The sequence below is a fragment of the Marmota flaviventris genome, chromosome 13, assembly GCF_047511675.1.
Source record: "Marmota flaviventris isolate mMarFla1 chromosome 13, mMarFla1.hap1, whole genome shotgun sequence".
Taxonomy (NCBI): domain Eukaryota; kingdom Metazoa; phylum Chordata; class Mammalia; order Rodentia; family Sciuridae; genus Marmota; species Marmota flaviventris.
In genome coordinates, this window is record NC_092510.1 from 3,955,498 (window position 1) to 3,964,779 (window position 9,282).

Consider the following 9,282-nt stretch of genomic DNA (forward strand, 5'->3'; position numbering starts at 1 on the left):
CAGGCCACAGCCTGAATGCTTGTGTTACCTAGAAATGTCCTCTGCCTGTTAATGACCCCATCACCTTTAAACTCAGCCTCCCACACAGTCTTGGAGCATGAGGCAAATGTAAACAAGTTCTTTGCCAGAATTGCATGGGTGGCCTGTCCTGATCTCCAGGAGAACTCTCACTCCTGTCTGAGGCCTCATGAACACAGTCTTCATTGTCCACACACCCGTCAGTGCCAGTTTGGTTTTGAGCCCACACCATGATCACCTGTGAAGCTCTGCCTGTGGAATTCTAGACTTTCCCTAGCCTGCTCCTCCAAACTCTTCCAGGCTTCTTTCACAAACCATTGCAAAGGCTTTTGAACCACATCATCTGGTAAAGTCACAGAAAGGACAGCTACCTGTGTTCCACTACTTGGCAGGAACTTTTTGGTTAATTTTTCACATCTGTGAAAAACATCAGAGAGATCAACAACTTAAAAATGAGGAAATATTCTTTTATTTTGGTTCACAATTACAGAGGTTGTAATCTATGGCCACTTGGCCTTGTTGCTTTGGGTCTGTGGTAGTGTTGTTCATCATGCTGGGGAGTGTGTGTTGGGACAAGGTGGCTTTCCTCATGGCATCCAGAAAGCAGAAGGGAGACAGGGAGGGGCTAGGGCCAATATTTGCTACAAGGGCAAGCCTTCCATGATCTATGTTCCTCCCAATAGGCCTCACGTCCTAAAGTTCTCATTTCCTCCCCACAGTGCCACAGGCTGGACATGAGTCCTTCAACACCTGGGCACTGGGCATTCCAGGCCCAAATATCACACTGTGCTAAACCAGGCTGTGCCCAGTTGAGAACCAACTCACTGTTTTCCCTTGAAGACCTATTCAGAAATGCAGACATTTGTGTGACAGGTAACAGTATGTGGTTCCATTACTCATGATGTCTATGCCATCTATATGTATTGAGCTAAATCAGCAAAATGCAAATAGCACATTCCATATCAGAACTTTACCAAAACACAATGTCTAGAAAGGGCACGGTGGTTTCCGCCTGTCATCCAGAAGCTTGGGAGGCTGAGGCAGGAGGATTGCAAGTTCGAGGCCAGACCCGGCAACTCACTGAGACTCTGTCTAAATAAAATATAGAATAGGGCTATGGATGGGGCTCAGTGGTCAAGTGCCTCTGAGTTCAATCCCCAGTATCCTTCCCAAAAAAGAATATATATATGATCTGCTATTTACATATAAATATATACACATACACATCACATATGTTCTATATGGTGTGTATGTACACATGATATGTGCATATACATACATGCTCTGATGAACTGTTCTGCAGCCAGTGGCATTAGCTGATCTTACCAGAATGTATTCCTGCCTGAATAATTGAGCATTTAAGGACCTCCCCATAGGGACTTGAAGAAATTAATTATGCATTTTTCAGGGCAGATGAACACCAAAGGACTGATTGTGGCATAGGTATGAGCCACAAAGATCTGGATGCAATAAAGAATTTGGTCATTGTTCCATACAATTCTTGAAGAGGAGATGATATAGTCCAACACGGACATGAGCATGAAGAGTCCCATGAGCAGCAAGATGGTCCTGTTGGCCCTCAGTTCTGGGGAGGCTCTTGGGGACAGGATGGTGCTGTGGAGGTGCTGGCATTGCCCCTTATGCCTGCACAGGAGGGTCACCATGTACCCAGTGGACAGGGCCATGAGCCCCATGAGGAAGACTTCCCGGAAAGTAAACAGGGTGGACACCATCTGCTGGATCCAGTAACTGATGGGCCAAACAGAGCAGGATTCGGTGGCATACATCAGATCCCCTGAGGTCCAGTTGGGGGTGGCGATGATGAAGACTAAGAGGTGGCTGCTAACAGACATGTACAGGACACACAGGAAAAGGGTTTCAGGCTGTCCTGTGGGGACCTGGGTTTACACTTTACAAAGGGGGAGCCTCTGGGGCTGAGGGTGATGGCCTGCAGAACACTCAGCAGGCAGGAGGTGCCGATGGAGAAGCCCCTCATCAGCCTGTGTAGGGAGATGATGCTTTACACGTGATGTCATCCCAGAATCTCCAGAGAGACATAAAGATGTCTGTAGCTATGAAGCCCATGATGGTAAGCAACAGCAGGTGGGTGAGGGCCAGGAGAGCAATGTGTAGGTCCGTGGGCTTGGTCCTGTGCCCGAGAAGGAACCAGAAATCATGGAAGAGGAGGAGGACAGTGTTGGCCAAGATGCCAATGCCAATTTTAGACAGAAAGGCGTTCCTTAGGGCAGGAATTCTATAGAGGCCGCCTTTGCTCATCATATGGGGGGGGGGAGGCGTGCTGTCAGGATCTGTGGAGAAATGGAAGGGTGATTCCTTATGAAAAGGACAGTAGCCTTCATCAGTCAGAACAAGACCACTCACCTCAAGGAAAAGTGGATTTTTATCTGCACAATGGTGTAGTTCATGCTCTACAAGTTCTGGTGGATTTGAATGAGGAGGATTGAAGACCAGTGGAAAGGAGGCTCCCTGAGCAGAGACTAAATAGATACAACTTGCATAGGTTAGGGTACATCAGTGCTGTATTGATTACAGTGGATTGTTTTTTGAGGGGTATCAGGGATTGAACCCAGGGGTGCTTAACCCCTGAGCCCTGTCCCTAGCCCTTTTAATATTTATTTAAAAACAGAGTCTCAGTGAGTTTCTTAGGACCTCACTAAGTTGCCGAGGTTGGCCTCCAACTTGGGATCCTCCTGCCTCAGCCTCCCAAGCTGCTGGAATGACACCACTGCACCTGACAATGCATTTCTTTGTAATAATTGCTCAGCTATCTCCCATCTTAATACAGAGAGAATAAAATTTTGCCCAAAAGAGTACTTTGGCAATCTCTGTACAGAGCATTCTGATGGGTGTTCAGGTGTTTCCTTTGAATGCTCCAAGATAGCTACACATATTACTCATTCTTAATTATCATGCCAGCATAATTGACATAGAGAACAGAGTCTACCAAATATAAGCAGAAAGCTCAATTTTTCTCCCTATTTCAGTACACACAATAGGGAAGGTAAAAAGAAACATACTTTACATAGATTCAGGGTCGTTCCATTTTAACATCTTAATAAAAGGGCAAGTGTCCAAACAGTCCCTGAAGGATGGTCTCCATGGGACTCTAAACTGTCACCTCTCCTTCCTGGAAGCAATAGTATTTCCCCACACTTAAAAGGTAATGCATAAAAACTATATTAGAAAACTTGGTGAGAATGTCCTTACAGAATACATCCTGGACGGAGCTGTTCTGTGAGTTAATTCCCAACACCCAGGGCACAGATCAGGAAAAGGGTCACAATGTAGTTCAGTGACAGTCACCATGTGTCTTTTCTGTAGTGTCAGGAGAGATCTTTCTGGCCATCCAGGGGTCTCCATTTTGTTGGTCTTTTTTTGAGTGTGTGTGTGTGCATGCACGTATGCTGGAGTTGGAACCCAGATAGCACTAAGCCACATCCTTAGCCCATGTCCCCCTGTTAGATCACTCACAACTGTATCACTGAAATATACCCAAAAGGCAGGCACTGTGATGCACGCGTGTCATCCCAGTGGCTCAGGAGTCTAAGGCAGGAGGATGGCAAGTTGGAGGCCAGCCTCAGCAACTTAGCAAGGCTCTAAGCAACTCAGTAAGTCCCTGTCTCTAAAGAAAATACAAAGATGGGCTGGGATGTAGCTCAGTGGTTAAGCCCCCCCTGGGTTGAAGTCCTGGTACTAGTGTGTGTGTGTGTGTGTGTGTGTGTGTGTGTGTGTGTGTGTGTAGATACACATATATATGATTTAGATTTTCTTAAATATTATACTCTATGTTTTATAAAGGATGGAATACAGTTATGTCTGTGATATGTTATTTTTACCAAAGGAATTTCGGTGACTACGAGCACTTCAGAGAAAGAAGCCAAGAGCCACGTTCTGGGTGTGACCTCTCACAGCCCTGCCTCCTGACACACCTGCCCACTCAGCCTGTCCTGGAGACCAGGAGACAGGACAGAGGCTCTCTGCCCTCAGCAGGATGAGCTGGGGACACTCCTCAAGTAAGGTCTGTCTTAGCAGTGCCAACGCTGACCCGGTGCTTTTTGGGTGGCCAATGGTCACATGCAAAAATATCTGCATTTACACACAAGGGCAATCCAGCTACTCTCAAGAGACCTGAAATCCTGTCTGTAAGTACATCCGAGCCCAGGGAAAGTGACATGGATTTTTGAAAAAGCTCAGATTGAGAGAGGCCACGTTGGGGCAGAGGAGTGACAGATTAGGTGGGCAGATCAAGAAAAAACAAACTTATGTGGAGTAATCAATGTCAAAGAGGGGGCTGGGCTGGGACTCAGTGGCAGAGCATTTGCCTTGCACACGGGAGGCTCTGGGTTCCATGCTCAGCGCCACATAAAGTAAAGGCCTCTGTCCATCCACAACTACAAAAAATATTTAAAAATATATCACAGAGAAACCTGAGCATTCACTTGCTAAATCTGAAGACAAAGTCCGGGGCATCCTCCAAAGACACATTACACTGTTGGGACATATTTAATTACCTGCATCAAGGACACAGTCGCTCTAGATGTTGCACAGGTGTGCAGTTCCCCAAATCACAGCTATCCTCTGACACATGATGTAATCAAAAGGACCTGTTCAGATCAGGGACCATGACGTGGTGGTGAGGAGAGAAATGGAGAGTGGCTTGGAAGGAGGACACCCTCAGCAGACCCCAGTGCAGGTTCGGGTGCTTCTGACCATAGGGAGGGGCTGGTAATATCAATAAAGTATATTTCAGGGAAATAAATAGTATTTCACTTTGTAATTATTAGCTAACTCACTGTCACCATCATCCTCTGTCTCGTCACCTGCTGAATACTAAGCCAAAAATGGACAACAGGTAGTAGAATGGATGTGACAGAATTTTCCTGATCATATGTGAATACACCACAGTGCATCTGAAATCCCAGTGGCTCAGGAGGCTGAGGCAGGAGGATTGTGAGTTCAAAGCTAGCCTCCACAAAAGCAAGGCCCTGAGCAAATCAGTGAGACTCTGTCTCTAAATAAAATACAAAATAGGGTTGAGGATGGGGCTCAGGGATCATGTGCCCCTGACATTGATCTCTGGAAACTCTCCCTGTTCCCCCAAAATCTCACTGCTGTGTACCTCCAAAGGAGTGTGACAGTCTGGATATATGCCATGCTTGGATGAAGATATCACTTCTGCTGTCCTGTGTAACTAAAAAGGACCAATAAAATCATACATGAGGTAGCAGTTATCATAAGCCTAGAATCCTAATGGTGAATACAATGTGGAAAGTTTTGCAAAATAAAATGGACAGAAGGGATGTGGTCGGTGAGACGTGTCCTGGTTGGTTCATGAGTACGTGGCTCCCTCTAGTCCAGTGAGGAGGTCCCCAGAACAGGGTAGAGGAGCAGAAGGCTTTGGGACTGTGGGCTCCGGGCTCTACCTTATGGTGCAAGTCGAGGAGGAAAACTAGGAAGAGCAATGTGGAGAAATGGTGGGTTCATCAGGGAGGTCAGGGCCATCGCCAGGCAGATGTCAGGGCTGTGTGCAGAGCTGTTCTGGAATAAGGGAACCCCAGGAATAGGGGGAGCAAAACCCTGGAGAGGGCTTGGGTCCACGGATGGTGGCTATTCCTGATGAACTGTGGTAGGGGTAGCTGCTTTTCAGGGATGTAAGGTCGCCAGATTGCCCTCTGCCCTTGGTGAGATTTTTTTTGTGTGTGTGTGTTTGTACCAGGGATTGAACCCATGGATGCTTAACTCCTGAACCCCGTCCCGAGCACTTTCTGTATTTTATTTAGAGACAGGGTCTCACTGAGTTGCTTAGAGCCTCACTAAATTGATGAGGCTGGCCTCCAACTTGTGTTCCTCCTGCCTCAGCCTCCTGAGCTGCTGCGGTAACTGGCCTGCACCACCACACCCAGCTGAGATGGGTTTTTGAACAAAAAGTGCTATTTCCTTCTAAAGAATCTGAAATCATGTTTGGAATATTTTGAGCTATAGAAGTCACATAACCATTCTGTTTGGGTTCTGAAGATGAGAGAAGAATAGCTGAGCATGTTTTTAAAATCTGAAACCGAGACTTCTCACTTACCTGATGACCTGCATCAATAAGGTTTATGTTTAAAATCCTAAGATAACATAAATCCTTGGTAACATAGGAGTACAAGTCAAGCAAAGTCTTTAAATTCAGAAAATAATGAGAAATTTTTCATTAGGGTTAAAAAGCAATGATTTCTGAGTTATCAAATTTAAATATACCATCCAGGCAAGGTGGTGGTGCACCCCTGTAATTCCAGTGTCATGGGAGGCTGAGGCAGAAGGATCATGAGTTCAAAGCTAGCCTCAGCAACAGTGAGGCCCTAAGCAACTCAGGGAGTCCCTGTCTCTAAATAAAATACAAAAAAGGACAAGGGATGGGGCTCAGGGGCCTAGGGCCCCTGTGTTCAATCCCTGGTACTCCCCACCTCCAAATTAAATATACTGAGAACAAACATTCTATTTGTATTCTAAAGAAAACAATCCTCTGACTGTGGATGCCTGTTACCACATGGTAGTTATCCTGGGGCCACCAAAGTCTGGTGGACCCAATTTGTCTCCTCCCAGTCACTTCATAGAAGCCCTCTCCCCACTCCTTGTGCATTCACAGGGCACAACAGCACTTACCCAGACAGACACGGAGGGGACCAGGTGACCTGAGAAGAACTTACTTGGCTTTAATTAAAGGACGTGTTTAGTTCATCTCTCTGTGGGCCTGCAATTTCAGGGCCTTCAGAAAGGTGACAAGAGGCCACTGAGGAGAAGTGAAGATGGAGTCCTTGGTGGCACATTCCACCTGTCTCTCAGCTTCAATTTATGCTCTGCTGGGTGACAGTCACCTGGGGAGATCAGTGACCAAAACTTTTCTATTCATTCCCTGGATATATCTGATTTCTGGAGGAGCAATGACAACTGACCAGCCAGGTGCCACTGACCCAGTACCAATGTCCCTGATTTGGTCTTAGGATGAAATGGTGTGTGATGTCCCTACTGTGGATGGGGAGATTTCTGGCACCTCCCAGTGGCTCTGAGGGTCCTCTCCCTGCAGTGCGTGGGGACACCCTCTCTGGGGTCCCCCCTTGAAGTAGTGTGAGTTTTGTGTCCAGGATTTGCAAACTTCCAGCTGAGTTTTTCAAGAGGTGAGTGAGATTGAAAAGTTAATTTAAAAATCAACAGTTATAACCAGTGACCTCGCTCACAGGACTAGTACAAAGGAATCCTAGAATTTGTATGAAAAAAAAAAAAAAGACCCCAAAAGAGTGCAAGCATTTCTCAGCAGAAAGAGCAATGCAGACAGCCTCAAAAACATGGGTTTTCAAACTGCACCACAGAGCAGCCAAAATAGAATGTGACTGGCCTAGGAGCCAACAGGGACCAAGGTCGTAGAGTAGAAGACTCAGGAACAAATACAGTCCTCAGTGATGGACAAAGGGTCCCAAACCACAGCTTGGAGAAAAAAAAAGAGAGAAAATTAGATTCCAGGAGTAGGAGAAGGGAACTGGAACTGGTCCCTATCTGTCACTTTGCATAAAAGTCAACTCCAAGTGAATCAAAGACCCAGGAATCAGACCAGGACACTTTGAAAGCATAATTTCAACACTGCATTATGTCGGTACGGGCAATGACTTCCCCAGGAAGACTTCTAACATTCAGAGAAAAAATACCACGTCTTCATCAACAGGATGGTTCTTGTTAAAAACCTCTGGGCAGCACAGGAAAGGAAGAAAATCTTTGCAAGTTAATCTTCCAACAGAAGGTCAAAATCCAGAATCCAAGGGTCCAGAAAAAAATCCATCCCATCAATGGGGCAAATGGACTAATTGGACGTTTCTCAAAAAGAAGAAATTCAAATGCTCAGAAATACATGAAAAGATATTCAGGAGTTTAGCAATCAGGAAAACGCAAGTCAAAACTACATTGAGATTTCATCTCATCCCTGTTAGGAGGGATCAAGAATATAAGTGAAAACAAATACCTGACAAGGGTGCAGGGGGAATGAATTACCCACTGCTGATGGGATTTGAAATGCATAGGACCATTACGGAAATCACTACGGAGTTTCCTCAGAAGCCTAGGAAAGGAGTGGCCATGTGACTGGCTCTACAATTCTTGGTATTTTCCAAAAGAATTAAAGTGAACCTACAGAATGGGAGTGGAGAGATCCCATTTCTGAATGGTAAAGTGATCTTCTCACGCTGAATTCCAAGATGGGAGAGAGGACAAAACTAGGTATGTGAACCAGTTGTAGAGTGTCTACGTAAGTTGCAAGAGGTTTGTGGACGGTAAATCTCAAAAGGTTTGTGTATGTGATTAAGCTGCCTATAATCAGCACAAAGTTACTCAGGCTTTTTTTTTAAGTAAGATTAACCTTTAATATGCTAATTCTCTATGTTTAGAGACAAGGGCTCTTTAAAATATTGATCTGCTTCTATTTGTCAAGATAATTTCTTGTGTCAGTAAGGTTTTATTACTTAGGGAAACTACATCAGAAAGGCATTAGGTTCTGTGCCGCTTTTAAAGTCTTTTCTTATTTTTATTTTTTAAGTTATTTTTTAGTTGTTGATGGACTATTTATTTATTTATATGTGGTAATAAGAATTGAACCCAGTGCCTCTCACATGCGAGGCAAGTGCTCTATCACTGAGCCCCAGCCCTAAAGTCTTTTCAATAATTACTTCATAGGTGGTTAAATAAACAACTCTTATGTATACTTCTGAGAATTGTGTCAGCCTTGTCTAAGTTTAGTTTGTTTGATTGTTTGGTGCTGGGGATTGAACCCAGGGGCACTTGACCACTAACCTCGCTCCTCAGCCCTATTTTTGTGTTTTATTTAGAAACAGGGTCTCACTGAGTTGCTTAGCATCTCAGTATTGCAGAAGCTGGATTTGAACTCATGATCCTCCTGCCTCAGCGTCCCTAGCTGCTGGGATTATAAGTGTGGGCCACCATGCCAGGCTCTAAGTTTTAATAGAAAACTTTAAATTTAGTTTCTTAAAAAATATATTTTTTTTCAGGGCTAGGGTTGTAGCTCAGTGGTAGAGCACTTGCCTTGCATGATGCATGATGCTCTGGGTTCGATCTTCAGCAGTATATAAAAATAAACAAATAAATAAAGATATTGTTTCGGTGTGCAACTGAAAAAAATTATATAAAATATTTTTTCATCTTTTTATTTTCAACATACATTAGTTGTGAAACGTTTCTCCTGTAAAGATGGACATGTAT

The 9,282-nt window shown here is 44.8% G+C and overlaps 1 pseudogene; it reads right to left on the bottom strand.

Annotated features, from left to right (window-relative positions):
• Positions 1-1,376: 1,376 nt before the first annotated feature.
• LOC114082477 (vomeronasal type-1 receptor 94-like) lies at positions 1,377-2,295 on the bottom strand (annotated as a pseudogene).
• Positions 2,296-9,282: the final 6,987 nt, after the last annotated feature.